Raw genomic sequence first — 16913 nt, 5'->3', positions numbered from 1 at the left:
TGAAGGGCCGAATGGCCTACTCCTGCTTCTAGTATCTATGTTTCAATTGTGAATAATAAGAGGACAAACTGCTGATTGGCAGTGCAGAAATTTGTCTGCTCAGATTAAATGTTACCATCGGGAACAATCGCCACTTCTCAGTTACATCCTGTAAACATCCATAAATAGAGGAGGCTCAGTTCCTAACTGTATTTAGCAGGTCTCAATGATGCACAAAGTGCATGACCCAGAGATCCAGGAGGTTTGCCAGACTTAGCATTGACCTGAGGTTTTGACCTTGTCTCGTTCTGAGAGCTGTCTCTCCCCCCCCCCACTCCCTTACGGGTTAAGGGCTAAAAGAAAACAATTATCAACTGCAAGAGCTTGTTACCGTCATTGCAACCATTCAGTTCGGGAGAGGGAAACAGGGATAGGGAGGTGGGCAATGACACATCTTTCTCCACTGTGAGTCAGAATTGATAGATGCAATTATCAATATCACAGCCGGCACACTTCAGTAAATGGTCACACCAGCCAGCAGTGGGGACCATGGCAACGGTAAAAACCCTACTTAGGGACAAGGCGACACACTCCCCGGACTCTGACTTTCTCTGTAACGTGGCTGTGAGGAAGGTAGTTCTCATCATTGTGAAGACCTTGACAAGGTTGTAAAGCCTGTACAATCTTCCATACAAAGATATAGGTTGCAATACGGACCAATCAGGAACAATGGGCGACACCATCGCTTAGATGAGGTACTAATTAGTCCATTCTGTTTCAGCTTCACTCTATTAAAGAGCAGAGCTGTTGTCTTCACCGCCCTCCCCCAACATCAATAAAATTACTCATCTGGGAAGTTGGTGGAGTCATGATAATGTCACTGGGCTAGTCATTGGAGGCCCAGACTAATGTTCTGAGAGCAGGGGTTCAAATCCCAGCAGGACAGCTGATGGAATTTGAATTCATAGAAAGATAGAAACTAGAAGCAGGAGGAGGCCATTCGGCCCTTCGAGCCTGCTCCGCCATTCATCTTGATCATGGCTGATCATCGAATTCAATATCCTGATCCCCCCTTCCTCCTATATATAGAAACATAATAAACCTGGAATAGAAAGTTAGTCTCAGAAATGGTGACAATGGAACCATTGTCAATTGTTGTAAAAGCCCATCTGGTTCGCTAATGCCCCTTTAGGGAAGGAAATCTGCCACCCTTACCCGGTCTGGCCTACACATGGCTCCAGACCCACAGCAATGTGGTTGACTCTTAACTGCCCTCTAAAATAACAAGCCACTCAGTTCAAGGGCAATTAGGGATGGTCAATAAATGCTGTCCATGCCAGTGACCCCCACACCCCATGAAATAATAGAACACAATCGAGTGTACATCATTGCTGTTTGTGAGACCTTGTTGGACACAGACTGGGCATTGATTTTTCCTTTCATTCCCTGACTCACCTGACGAAGGGGCAGCACTCTGAAAGCTCATGCTACCAAGTAAATCTGTTGGGCTTTAACCTGGTGTTATGAGACTTCTTACCGTGCCCCCACCCCAGTCCGACGCCGGCATTTCCACATCATGGTCCTTTCGTTCCAACAGTGATTACACTTCGAAAGCATTTCATTGGCTGTAAAGTGCATTGGGACGTTCTAAGAAAAACATTGTATGTCCTTCCCAGTAAAAAACATTCTTAAAATGAGTACATCGACATCCTATTGCCATCCTCCTGGGCACCAACTTCATTCCTTGAGCATCACAGAACACAGAAGTAAAAGCAAAATACTGCAGATGCTGGAATCTGAAACAAAAACAGAAAATTCTAGAAAATCTCAGCAGGTCTGACAGCATCTGTGGGGAGAGAATAGAGCCAATGTTTCGAGTCTGGATGACTCTTTGTCATCAGAAGTTACAGAAGTAAAGGTTTTTTAAAATCAGTGTAGGCATTATCGGCAAGGCTGGTGTTTAGTCCCCATCCCTATAACAAGTGGTTTGCTAGGCCATTTCAGAGAGCAGTTAAGAGTTAACCACATTGCCAAGAAGGAGGGTCATACAGACTTGAAATCTCTCTCCACAGATGCTGCCAGACCTGTTCAGGTTTTTCCAGCACTTTCTGTTTTTATATCATATTACCAAGGACCTAGAGACCACGCCCAGACCAAGTAAAGGCAACGGGTTTGAGGCATCAAGGAACCAGTTGGGCATTTATAACAATCCACTAGTTCCATGGTCACTATTACTGACACTGATTTCTCTAATCAATCTTGGATTTCACTATAAAAATCAGAGAAACCCCACAGTGCATAAGGAGGCCATTCAGCCTATCGAGTCTGCACTGACAACAATCCCATCCCAGGCTCTATCCCCACAATCCCACACATTTACCCCGCCAATCCCTCTAACCTACACATACTGAAGGAGAATTTATCATGGCCAATCAACCTAACCCGCACACCTTTGGACTGTGGGAGGAAACTGGAGCACCCGGAGGAAACCCACGCAGACACGGGGAGAACGTGCAAACTCCACACAGTCACCAAAGCTGGGAATCGAACCCAGGTGCCTGGAGCTGTGAGGCTGCAGTGCTAACCACTGTGCCACCGTGCCGCCCAAAATGCAGTGCCAATTAGCAGACACAGTAAGTAGTCTCACAACACCAGGTTAAAGACAACAGGTTTATTTCAGGTCTCACCTGATGAAGGAGCAGCACTCCAAAAGCTCGTGCTACCAAATAAACCTATTTGGACTTTAACCTGGTGTTGTGAGATTACTTACTGTGCCCACCCCAGTCCAACGCTGGCTAGTCCACATCATAATTACCAGATAGCAAAGAAAGCCAGCAAGGGGGCTCATGCCGAAACCCGGGATTGAACCAGAGGCCTTTAACTCTTCAGTCTAACGCTCTCCCAACTGAGCTACAACTTCATATTGCCCCAGCTACTGTGCTGAGATTTGAACCCCTGTCCCTGGAAACCAGCTCACGAATCAGGCCTGGTCAACATTTGGCTCCAAAGCTGACTGCTCACTTGCAGTGCCATTGTGAGGGGTGCCAGAGCGGACAAGTTGGGCATGAAGCAATGACTAATTACAGAACCTGCTGGGCCAACGTTTCAAAACAATGGAAAGTTTTTAAAAAATATTTCCAAATATACGGTGATCCGGGATGATTTATTTCAAACTAGACTAACAAGCCAAGAAGAAAATAGCCTTTCATAGCCAAGAAACTGAAGGTGTATCGTGGCTGCTTCAAGTTTGATATGAATACATATCCAAGTCAAAGTGCAAATATGGAATCCCCACAGTGCAAAAAGAGACCATTCAGCCCATCAAGTCTGCACCGACTCTCCAACAGAGCTCCTTACCCAGGCCCACCCCGCCACCCTATCCCCTTAACCCCGCACATTCTGCATGGCTAATCCATCTAACCTAGACACCTTGGGACACTAAGGGGTAACTTGTCATGGCCAATCCACCGAACCTGCACATCTTTGGAGTTTGGGAGGAAACCGGAGCATCCGGAGGAGACTCACACAGACACGGGCAGGACGTGCAAACTTGACAGAGACAGTGACCCAAGGCTGGAATTGAACCCGGGTCCCTGTGAGGCAGCAGTGCTAGCCACTGTGCCACCGTGCCACCTCAAACAACATGGCCCCATATCAAAACCTTGTCATGGTTTATAATCTCATTTATGTTCCAGACTAACCTCCTCCCACTTTATTTCAATCACGCCGTCAGCACATTTTCTATTCCTTTCTTGCTCATATACCGAGATAGCTTCCACTTTATAATATATGCTATTGGCTGATTCATCTGATAGCAAGGTCTATATTATCTGAATAAGGAAGTTCCTCCTATATCTCTTATTAACTTCATTAGTAAAGTTTAAAGTTTATTTATTAGTGTCACAAGTAGGCTTACATTAACACTGCAATGAAGTTACTGTGAATATCCCCTAGTCGCCACACTCCGACGCTTGTTCGGGTACACTGAGGGAGAATTTAGCATGGCCAATGCACCCAACTAACATATATAACAGGTGTACAGATGGTGTAGGGCTTAAAGGATCGGGGGTAATATAGTGGCATGGATTGGGGCTTGTTTATTGCCCAGAAAACAGAGAGTAGGAATAAGTGGGTCATTTTCAGGCTGGATTTTCAGGCAATTATATTGAATGGACAGTCACAGGGATCAGTGATTAGGTTTCAGCAATTTATAATCTTCATCAAAGGCCTCAATGAAGGGACTGAGTGTAACATATCGATGTTTGCTGATGATACAAAGCTGGTTTGGGAAAATAGGATGATGCAAAGAGGGCGCATGGGGCATGGACATGTTCAGTAAGTGGGCAAGAAAGCTGCAGAATGCATATACCCTGACATTTGAGGGAAGAGGTGGAGCAATCAAATCCAAAGCTCCGAATGACAAAAAGAGACAGAAATGAAGATGGAGCAGATAAAGTGTCCGGTGTCCAGGTGGATAATAGAGCTGAGAACCAGGCTGATATTAGAAAGTCCAGAGGGGAATTGGAAAAGCAAATGAGAAAAGCAAAGAGAAAATATGAGAAGAGACTGGCAACTAATGTTAAAAGGAAATCTAAAAGCCATCTATCGGCATATGAACAGCAAACCAATGGTACGGGAGGAGTGGGAGTTTTAGGGACCAAGGAATGAGAGGGTTAAGGACCAAGAAGGGGGTTTACACATGAAGGCATCAGTCTGGTTCAGGTACTAAATGAATACGTTGCATTTATTGTTACACGGTGACACAGTGGTTGGCACTGCTGCCTCACAGCGCCAGTGACCCAGGTTCGATTCCCGGCTCGGGTCACTGTCTGTGCGGAGCCTGCACATTCTCCCCGTGTCTGCGTGGGTTTCCTCCGGGTGCTCTGGTTTCCTCTCCCAGTCCGAAAGACGTGCTGGTTAGGCCATGCTAAATTCTCCCTCAGTGTACCCCAACAGATGCCAGAGTGTGGCGACTAGGGGATTTTCACAGTAACTTCATTGCAGTGTTAATGTAAGCCTTACTTGTGACACTAATAAATAAACTTTAAACTTTAAATAAGGAAAAGTAGCATGACGTTATGAAGGGCAGATTGTGTTTAACCAACTCACTTGAGCTTTTTGAAGAGGTTTAAGGGAGGGTTGATGAGGGCAGTGCTGTTGATTTGATGTACATGGACTTTCAGAAGATAGAACTGGATCATTACCTGAAAATAAAAGGAAATAGGGTTACGGAGAAAAGGTGGGGCAGTGGCATAAGGTGTCTGCTCCTTCAGACAGCCAGTACAGACACAATGGGCTGAATGGCCTCCTTCACTGCTGTAACCATTCTGTGATTCTAATGTGTGGAAGTGTAAAATTAGTCACTTTGATAGGAACAATGGAAAAGCTAAATATTTTTAAAAAGGTGAGAGATTAGCAAATGTTGGTACATAGAGGGATTTAGGTACACAAAGCACAGGGAGTTAGCAATATAGGTACAGGGAGTAATTCGCAAGGAAAGGCTACCTTAGTCTTCCTTGCATTAAAGTTGGAATGTAAGAGTACAGAAGTCTTGCTGGAATTAGTTAGGGCTTTGGTGGGATCTCGCCTGGAGTACTGTGTGCAGTTTTGGTTTCCTTACCTAAGGAAGGATATGGTGGGACAATGGTTCACTGTATCAATTCCTGGGATGACAGGAGTATCCTATGAGGAGAGAACATGTAGAATCTGCCTGCATTCGCTGGAGTGTGGAAGAATGAGAGGTGAGCTTACTGAAGCTTATAAAATACGCAGAGGGCTCCCTTCGTACAAATAGGGCAGAGATTCAGAGTAAGGTGTTGCCCACTTCAGACTGACATGAGAGGAAACTCTGGAATTCAATACTGCAGTTGCTGACTATATTCAAGACTTACGTCAATAGATTTTTGCACACTGTTATGCATGTTGGGGCATAGCCCCTTTAAGGGAATGGGTCAGGTGACCCTGGGTGTGAGATGACCTGCCCGGGGACTGCCCTGAAAGGGCAGTTGTCATTTGGCGCGTGGAGCGAGTAAGACTATAATAAGTATCTGTGTTCCACGAAGCCTGTCTGGAGTAAGTTCTTGAGGATAGTCCTCAGTAGCAAAGAACTGAAGAGACACTAAAGGAAACAAGGAACATGAGAGTGGGATAGGAAAGTGAATTGGAAGTCAAAGGTCAGCCCTCATCTTAGTGAATGGTGGAGCAACCCTAAGAGGGTCATAACCTCTGCCTGTTGCCATTTCTTATGCTCTAATATTTATCAGTGACCATTTCATATCAGCGAGATGGGGGACTTTCGCATCCCCAGACACCACTCTGTAAAAACAGAAATGCGGATCACCTCATGGAGTACCCTACCATGCCATCACCTTTAAGTGGCACAGTGCCACATGACCAACGGTTATACATCGGATTCTATTTGAGATTTAGTGCAGGTCAAGAGCGCCAACTACAGCTCCGTATGGGTAAGGCAGGCAACATTCTCTCTCTCTCACGTTCTCTCTTTCTACATGCCTAGCAAACCTGCCTTAGTCTTGATGCAAATAACGTCTTTATCCTCACAGCAAGGATCAACAGATTAGTTACATCTGTCGTTGCCAAGGTATTGGGTGCCAGGCTGCCTGGAGTCTGTACGATTTGGAACAGCAAACTTCAGCTTAGGGAGTCCGAGAAAACTTTGCTTTACAAACAGGGCCCAGAGGAACAAAAGAGCAGGACAAGTGGGCCCAGGCTGCACTCAACGCTTTTCATTAACACACTCACATCCGGCAAAACGGCACAACACTGAAGAAGCCTAGAGCCAATTAACCCCTTCAGCTCACAATGTGTTTACCCAGTGTTTGAGCTTGGTTGGGGTGTTTTTTTTTAGAAGTCTAGTCTTTGTACCGTTCATGCCAAAATACTTAACAAAGAGCCAGCCATCTCTTGAAAACATTGGACGCATGACAGGCAAATGGTGCATTGGCATCACCTCACCATTGGTGACAGATTATTTGTAATGAAAACAAAACATCCAGTCCTACCATGTCTTTGAGACCGCACATGTTCACATTTCTGTCGCTGCCCCAACAACACTCTCTCCCCCCTACTCCCCCTCTCCATATTTATGGGGGTGTTTCACTCTAATTTGCCTTTCTTCCTTCCCCCAGGGCCCTGTCTATTATCGCCACTCACTCGACACGTGACTACCAGATGAACTGGCCAGTTGGCTTATTGCTGTTTGTGGCATCTAATCTTATGCAAATGGATATCCGCAATGCTTTGCTTCAAGGTAGTCCACTGTAGGGCCCCGGGATGTGCCCTGGAATTCAGACGAATGAGGGGGGGGATCTCATAGAGACTTATAAAATTCTAACAGGACGAGACAGGGAAGATGCAGGGAGGATGTCCCCCATGGCGAGGGAGTCCAGAACCAGGGGTCACAGTCTGAGGATTCAGGGACATTTAGGACGGAGGTGAGGAGACATTTCTTCACCCAAAGAGTGGTGAGCCTGTGGAATTCATTACCACAGGAAACAGTTGATGCCAAAACATTGAATGCATTCAAGAGGAGGCTGGATATGGCACTTGGGGGTGAATGGGGTCAAAGATTATGGGGAGAAAGCAGGATTAGGCTATTGAGTTGGACAATCAGCCATGATCGTGATGAATGGCGGAGCAGGCTCGAAGGGCCGAATGGCCTCCTCCTGCTCCTATCTTCTACGTTTCTATGGGATGTTCGATGAGGTACGGTGGATAATTATTTCACTCGTTGGATAGCCTAATATCGGACCCCCATCAGCTGGAGGCCCTGGATGAGAGGCACGAGCTAGTGTATGGGCAACAACAACAACAACTTACATTTATATAGTAAAACTTCTCAAGGCATTTCACTTGAGATTTGTCAAGCAAACTCTGACAGTATGTCACAGAAGGAAATATTGGGACAGATGACTGAAAGTTTATGTGTATTTATTAATGTCACAAGAAGGCTTGCATTAACACTGCAAAAAGTTAGTGTGAAAATCCCCTAGTTGCCACACTCCGGCGCTTGTTCGGGTACATTGAAGGAAAATTTAGCATGGCCAATACACCCAACCGGCATGTCTTTCGGACTGCGGGAGGAAACCCACGCAAACTCCGCACAGAGTGACCCAAGCCGGGAATCGAACCCGGGTCCCTGGTGCTGTGAGGCAGCAGTGCTAACCACTGTGCCACCGTATGGGCACAAATGGAGGCTTTACAAGAGCGTATTTGAGGAGGAGAAAGACATATGGATTGTTCGGAAGGGAATTTCAGAGTCCAGGCAACTGAAAGCAGAGCCGCCACTGGGCGGGTGATTAAAATGGAGGAGTCACAGATCTCAGGGGGTCGTGAAGTTGAAGGAGATGATAGGGAGGGGTGAGACCATGGAATGATTGAAAACAAAGGTGAGAGGTTTAAAATTGAGACATTGTCAGATCAGAAGTGGCTGTGCAATGTTCACAAACCATCTCAAGAGACTAGGGGGATTCAGGGGTCAGGGAGGTGAAGAAGGGGATGGGCCGAGGCTGTCGTGTGGCACAGGTTCCGGTAGCTGGAAGTTCAACATTTTTATTGTTAATTCATGGAATGTGGGCATTGTTGACAAGGGAAACATTTATTAACCATCTCTAGTTGCCCTTGGGAAGGTGGTGGTGAGCTGTCTTCTTCAGCCGCTGCAGTCCCTGTGGTGTAGGTATACCCACAGTGCTGTTAGGGGGGAGAGTTCCAGGATTTTGGCCCAGCGATAGTGAAGGAACAGCAATATATTTCCAAGTCAGGGCTATGGGCCAAGTGCTGGCAAGTGGGATTAGGTGGGCAGGTCATGCATCGGTGCAGACTCGATGGGCCAAAGGGCCTCTTCTGTGATTCTAGTGAGTGGCTTGGAGGGGAACATCCAGGAGTACTGAAACATGAAGCAAAAGAACAGGATCGAGTAGTCTCAGTCTCCAGCGGAAATCTCTCACCTCATTGAGTACAAAACCATGGCAACATCATCCAAAGGCATGATGTTTTCCAAGCGTACACTGACAACACCCAGTTCTACCTGACCTCCAGCTCTCTCGACTTCTCCACTGTTGCCAAATTATCAGATTGCTTATTCCAACAAACAGGGTTGAATGAGCCAAAATTTCCTCCAGTTCAATATTGGGAAGAAGATTGAAGCCGTTGTTTTGTTCAGAACCATTAATCTGTTAACGTTATTCCCAAACTCCAGCACTGATCTTGCAATTACCCTGAGATTAAACCAACAAGAACAGAAAATGCTGGAAAATCTCAGCAGGTCTGACAGCATTTGTGGAGAGAGAATAGAGCCCACGTTTCGAGTCTAGACAACCCTTTGTCAGAGTGAAGACAAAGCGGGTTCTATTTTCTTTGTCTTCAGCTCTGAAGAAAGGGCATCTTGACTCGAAACGTTGGCTCTCTTCTCTCTCCCCAGATGCTATCAGACCTGCTGAGATTTTCCAGCGTTTTCTGTTTTTGTTTCAGATTCCAGCATTTGCAGTATTTTACCTGGGATTAAGTCAGTCTGTTTGCGACTTCAAAGTTTATTTATCAGTGTCGCAAGTCGGCTTGCATTAACACCGCAATGAAGTTACTATGAAAATTCCCTAGTCGCCGCACTCCGACGCCTGTTCGGGTACACTGAGGGAGAATTTAGCACGGCCAATCCACCTAACCTGCACATCTTTCGGACTGTGGGAGGAAACCGGAGCACCCGGAGGAAACGCACGCAGACACAGGGAGAACGTGCAGACTCCGCACAGACTGTGACCCAAGCCAGGAATTGAACCCGGGTCCCTGGCGCTGTGAGGCAGCAGCGCTGACCACTGGTGTAAATGTGTAGGAGCTTCTCAGAATACTGAATAAACTATTGTTGTTATCAGTCCTTGGGGGGTGCCAGTCATTGGAACCCAGCACATCGACATGCTTTTTGATAGATTCAACCCAATTTGGCAACCTTACCATGCTCCCTTCCTGTGCGATTTCCCGTTGTTGGAGAGTAGGGCAGCCACGTAATGGATGCATGTGGCGTAGATCTTGGCCTTAGTTGACTCTTGATGTACAAAGATCAGAGAGCGAAGTAGAGGAAATAATAAATTACCTTAAAAAAAAAGGAGTCAGCTGTCTGATTATGTTAACTGCAAATGAAATGCACTAAATAATGACTGCAGGCACTGTTCCCACACGTAGGAATTTAATCTCAATGATTTATATATACAAATTAAATCAATGCCATTTGGCAAGAATTTGGCATCATGGGCAGGCTAAGCAATCTGCTGGGCCGGATTAGCAACAATAAGCTTGGCCGAGCGGCCCTCGACCACCAAGGGGAATGACTTCATGCCTTATATCATGCGGTTATTGAGAAAAGAGAAACGCACTACGGAAATTATCATGAACTCGAGGCCAGTCATCGGAACCGGAGCTGAAGGAGGTGCCAACATATCGGAATCAGTGAGGCCCCGGGAACTGTGGCAACTCCAGAACACTTCCCGCTGCCTCGGCAAAGCAGCCAGCATAATTAAGGACGCCACGCACCCCGGACATTCTCTCTTCCACCTTCTTGCGTCGGGAAAAAGGTACAAAAGTCTGAGGTCACGTACCAACCAACACAAGAACAGCTTCTTCCCTGCTGCTGTCAGACTTTTGAATGAGCTTACCTTGCATCAAGTTGATCTTTCTCTACACCCTAGCTATGACTGTAACACTAAATTCTGCGCTCACTCCTTTCCTTCTCTATGAATGGTATGCTTTGTCTGTAGAGTGCTCAAGAAACCATACTTTTCACTGTATGTTAAGACATGTGACAATAATAAATCAAATCAAATCAAAAACTTCAGTTAACACATACACCAACCTCACACTGAGCCAGTCTGTGCCCGTGTGCAGTGACACCGGGACAACATTCAGGCTTGAGATGAGAAGTGGCAAATAACATTTGTGCCACATCAGTGTCAGGCAATGCTCATCTCCAGTGACAGTACATTACCGTCACTGAATCCTCCACGATCAACATCCTGGGTTATTTTTTAATGTGTTCATGGGATACAAAGAACAAAGAACAAAAAAAATTACAGCACAGGAACAGGCCCTTCGACCCTCCAAGCCTGCACCGACCATGCTGCCCGACTTAACTAAAACCCCCTACTCTTCTGGGGACCATATCCCTCTATTCCCATCCTATTCATGTACTTGTCAAGACACCCCTTAAAAGTCACTACTGTATCCGCTTCCACTACCTCCCCCGGCAACGAGTTCCAGGCACCCACTAATCTCTGTGTAAAAAACCTGCCTTGTACATCTCCTTTAAACCTTGCCCCTCGCACCTTAAACCTATGCCCCCTAGTAAACTGACTCTTCCACCCTGGGAAAAAGCTTCTGACTATCCACTCTGTCTATGCCTCTCATAATCTTGTAGACTTCTATCAGGTCGCCCCTCAACCTCCGTCGCTCCAGTGAGAACAAACCAAGTTTCTCCAACCTCTCCTCATAGCTAATGCCCTCCATACCAGGCAACATCCTGGTAAATCTTTTCTGTACCCTCTCCAAAGCCTCCACATCCTTCTGGTAGTGTGGCGACCAGAATTGAACACTATATTCCAAGTGCAGCCTAACTAAGGTTCTATAAAGCTGCAACTTGACTTGCCAATTTTTAAACTCAATACCCTGGCCAATGAAGGCAAGCATGCCATATGCCTTCTTGACTACCTTCTCCACCTGCATTGCCACTTTCAGTGACCTGTGTACCTGTACACCCAGATCCCTTTGCCTATCAATACTCATAAGGGTTCTGCCATTTACTGTATATTTTCTATCTGTGACTGGTCTATGTGACTATCCACATCTGTGGATGTGGACATCATTGGCTGGGCCAGCATTTATTGCCTATCCCTGAAGGCATTTATTTGATTTATTATTGTCGCATAGAGTCATAGAGGTTTACAGCATGGAAACAGGCCCTTCGGCCCAACTTGTCCATGCCCTTTTTTTAACCACTAAGCTAGCCCCAATTGCCCGCATTTGGCCCAATTCCCTCTATATCCATCTTACCCATATAACTGTCTAAATGCTTTTTAAAAGACAAAATTGTACCCGCCTCTATTACTACCTCGTTCCAGACACTCACCACCCTCTGTGTGAAACGTTTGTCCCTCTGGACCCATCTGTATCTCTCCCCTCTCACCTTAAGACTATGCCCTCTAATTTTAGACTCCCCTACCTTTGGGAAAAGATATTGATTATCTAGCTGATCTATGCCCCTCATTATTTTATAGACCTCTATAAGGTCATCCCTCAGCCTTCTATGCTCCAGAGAAAAAATCCCAGTCTATCCAGCCTCTCCTTATAACTCAAACCATCAAGTCCCGGTAGCATCCTAGTAAATCTTTTCTGCACTCTTTCTAGTTTAATAATATCCTTTCTATAATAGGGTGACCAGAACTGTACACAGTATTCCAAGTGTGGCCTTACCAATGTCTTGTACAACTTCAACAAGACATCCCAACTCCTGTATTCAATGGTCTGACCAATGAAACCAAGCTTGCTGAATGTCTTCTTCACCACCCTGTCCACCTATGACTCCACTTTCAAGGAGCTATGAACCTGTATCCCTAGATGTCTTTGTTCTATAACTCTCCCCAACGCCCTACCATTAACTGAGTAAATCCTGCCCTGGTTCAATCTACCAAAATGCATCACCTCACATTTATCTAAATTAAACTCCATCTGCCATTCATCAGTCGCAGGCCAGTCACAGGCCTCCAGTTTGAAAAACTGCTCTCTACAACCACCCTCTGTCTTCTGTCATCAAGCCAATTTTGTATCCAATTAGCTGCCTCACCCTGAATCCCATGAGATTTAACCTGATGCAACAACCTACCATGCGGTACCTTGTCAAAGGCCTTGCTAAAGTCCATGTAGACAATGTCAACGGCACTAACCTCATCTACCTTCTTGGTTACCTCTTCAAAAAACTCAATCAAATTCGTGGGACATGATTTTCCACTCACAAAGCTATGCTGACTGTCCCTCATCAGTCCTTGCCTCTCTAAATGCCTGTAGATCCTGTCTCTCAAAATACCTTGTATTAGTATACAGTGAAAAGCATTGTTTTTTGTACGCTATACAGACAAAGCATACCAGAACAAAAGAACAAAAAGCAAAGAAAATTACAGCACAGGAACAGGCCCTTTGGCCCTCCAAGCCTACACCGACCATGCTGCCCGACTGAACTAAAGCCCCCTACCCTTCTGGGGACCATATGCCTCTATTCTCATCCTATTCATGTATTTATCAAGACGCCCCTTAAAAGCCACCATCACATCTGCTTCCACGACCTCCCCCGGCAGCGAGTTCCAGGCACCCGCTACCCTCTGTGTAAAAAACTCGTACCGTACATAGAGAAGGAAAGGAGAGGGTGCAGAATTTAACAGTCTGGAGTCACATGGAAGCCAGACCAGGTAAAGACAACAGATTTCCTTTCCTAAAGGGCAATTGGAAAGCAGATGGTTTTTACAATCAGCAATGGTTTCATGGTTATCACAGTAAGAAGTCTCACAACACCAGGTTGAGACTTCTTACTGCGTTCACCCCAGTCCAACGCCGGCATCTCCACTTCATGGTTATCATCAGACTTTTAATTACAGATTTTTTAAAGATCAAATTCAAGTTTCACCATCTTCCATGGTGGGTTTCGAGAGCATTACCCAGAGTCTCTGGATTATTAGAGCAGCAACAATACCACTACGCCACTGCCTCTGGTTACCACTGACCAGAAACTGGACCAGCCATATAAATACTCTGGCTATAGGAGCACGTCAGAGGTTGGGATTTTTGCAGTGACTAAACAACCTCCTGATTCCTGAAAGCCTTTCTGCAAGTCACAAGTCAGAAGTGTGATGGACAACCCACCACTTACCTGGATGAATGCAGCTCCAACACTCAAGCTCGACACAATCCAAGACAAAGAAACCTGCTTGATTGGCACCTCATCCATCACATTAGACATTCACTGTCCCTATCACTGGCTCACTGTGGCAGCAGTGTGCGTACCATCTACAAGATGCACTACAGCAGCTCAACAACTCTTTGACAGCCCCTTCCAAAGTCCAACCTGAAAGGACAAGGGCAGCGGGTGTATGAGAATGACTGTTCAATGAACAAAGCAGATAACAGCCAATCTCTGGATCGTTTCCCACGGCAATGCCTTGACCAATTAGAATCAACCTGCCTGGTTTGATTTTAAACAAAGCTTGGCAGTTAACTGTCATCAGTAGCTGGTGTATTCTCCATAGCAACATCCAACCAGATTCCGCTTGCCAATCAATCTACACTCTCTTGGGTGGGCACAGTGGTTAGCACTGCTGCCTCACAGCGCCAGGAACCCAGGTTCAATTCCCACTTGGGTCACTACCTGTGTGGAGTTTGCACATTCTCCCCGTGTCTGCGTGGGTTTCCTCCGGATGCTCCGGTTTCCTCCCACAGTCCGAAAGATGTGCTGCTTGGGTGCATTGGCCATCCTAAATTCTCCCTTAATGTACCCAAGCTGGTGGAGTGTGGCGACTAGGGGATTTTCAGTAGCTTCATCTTGATTTCTCGAGGAATTAAGGGCTATGGGGAGAGAGCGGGTAAATGGAGTTGAAATCAACCATGATTGAATGGTGGAGTGGACTCGATGGGCCGAATGGCCTTACTTCCGCTCCTATGTCTTATGGTCTTATGGTCTTCATTACAGTGTTAATGTCAGTTTACTTGTGACAATAATAAATAACTTTAAACTTGATCTTTGGTATTCTTGTGAATGTCCTGATGAGTGTAAGATAAAAAGCTTTGACATTTGTCTTTTTTCAGCAATACTCAAGCTCTGTATTTCCAAACGTCTGAATAGGATGTGGTGGGAATATAATGAAGTGATGCACTGGCTCAGTTAGAGCATTCTTCCACCTCTAGGGTAGGGTAAGTATGCCAACATTAACAAAGATGATACTGTTTGTTTTTTGGTTGTTTCTCTTGCTGTACCTGGTGGTGTACAAGGAAGATTTTTATTTGTTTCCATAGCGAGCCTTTTCCTGGAACAGATCGCTAGTCTACCGCCAGAGGCTTATAGCTTGAGGAGACCACACGGCATCAAGTGTGGCTGACCAGGAGTCTTTCACATTCTTACTGCCAGCCAGCGGTGTTTGGAAGGATCTTGCAGGTTGACACAACTTTTTGGGTTACGTTAGAGAAACATAGAAAATAAATAAGAGAGGAGGTGATGGCCTAGTGGTATTATCGCTCGACTCTTAATCCAGAAACTCAGCTAATGCTCTGGGGACCCAGTTTCGAATCCCACCACGTTAGATGGTGGAATTTGAATTCAATAATAAAAAATATCTGGAATTAAAAATCTACTAATGACCATTGTCGATTGTTGAAAAAACACATCTGGTTCACGAATGTCCTTTAGGGAAGAAAATCTGCTGTCCCTTACCTGGTCTGGCCTACATGTGACTCCAGAGCCACGGCAATGTGGTTGACTCTCAACTGCCCCCTGAAATGGCCTAGCAAAACACTCAGTTTCAAGGGTGACTAGGGATGGGCAATAAATGCTGGCCAGCTGGTGAAACCCATGTCCCATGAATGAATGAATTTAAAAAAACAGCAGTAGGCCATTTGGCCCCTCGAGCACGCTCCACCATTCATTTTGATCATGGCTGCTTATTGAATTCAATACCCTGATCACCTTTCCTCCCATATCACTTGATCCCTTCAGCCCCCAAGAGCTATTTCTAAATTCTTCTTGAAATCACACATCATTTTGGCCTCAACTACTTTCTGTGGTAGTGAATTCCACACATTCACCACCCTCTGGGTGAAGAAATTTCTCCTCAATTCAGTTCTAAAAGGTTTACCCCTTATCCTCAAACTATGACCCTTAGTTCTTAACTATCATTAACATTCTTTCTGAATCTACCGTCTAACCCTGTTAAAATTTTATAAGTTTCTATGAGATCTCCCTCAATCTTCTAACCTCCAGTGAATATAATCCTAATCGACTTAGTCTCTGCTCATATGACAGACCTGCCATCCCAAGAATCAGGCTGGTAAAGCTTTGCTGCATTCCCATTTATGTCAAGGACATCCTTCATCAGATAAGGACACCAAAACTGCACACAATACTGGAGGCTATGAACACACCTTCCTGAGTCAACAAATCCTGAGGTGGGATTCAAATCTGGAGCTTCCGGCTCAGAGGCAGGGATGCTACCCACTGCGCCATCTAGATGACACTGTACTTGCTCCTGAAAGGAAACAATCTCCTTTTGGATACAGGGAACAGCCCAAACTGACCACAATTCTTTCATTAACTTGTCATTTTTTTCCATCAAGTTGCATTGAAAATCCAGCAAAAGATTCATTCGCGCGCAAAGGACCGTAAGGAACTACAAAGGGTCGTGACTGTAGCCCAATCCATCACGCAAACCAGCCTCCCATCCATTGACTCTGTCTACACTTCCCGCTGCCTCGGCAAAGCAGCCAGCGTAATTAAGAACCCCACGCACCCCGGACATTCTGTCTTCCACCTTCTTCCTTCGGGAAAAAGATACAGAAGTCTGAGGTCACTTACCAACCGACTCAAGAACAGCTTCTTCCCTGCTGCTGTCAGACTTTTGAATGGACCAACCTCGCATTAAGTTGATCTTTCTCTGCACCCTAGCTATGACTGTAACACCACATTCTGCTTCCCTCTCCTCAAAATCTACCTCATTACCTGACCTATATCTTTCTGCGTGGTTCAGTGTAAAATGTTGCTGGATACTGCACCTGTGAAGCCCTCAGTTGGGCAGAGGGGAGGGGGGTCTGACTAAATTACAGGTTTTATACAATGTAAGTTTTAAAAGCAAATTACTGCGGATGCTGGAATCTGAAACCAAAAGAGAAAATGCTGG

Source organism: Mustelus asterias, chromosome 3 (genome assembly GCF_964213995.1).
Source record: "Mustelus asterias chromosome 3, sMusAst1.hap1.1, whole genome shotgun sequence".
In the NCBI taxonomy this organism is placed as follows: Eukaryota; Metazoa; Chordata; class Chondrichthyes; order Carcharhiniformes; family Triakidae; genus Mustelus; species Mustelus asterias.
The sequence above is the reverse complement of the archived record's forward strand: the minus strand, read 5'-3'. Positions refer to the sequence as shown.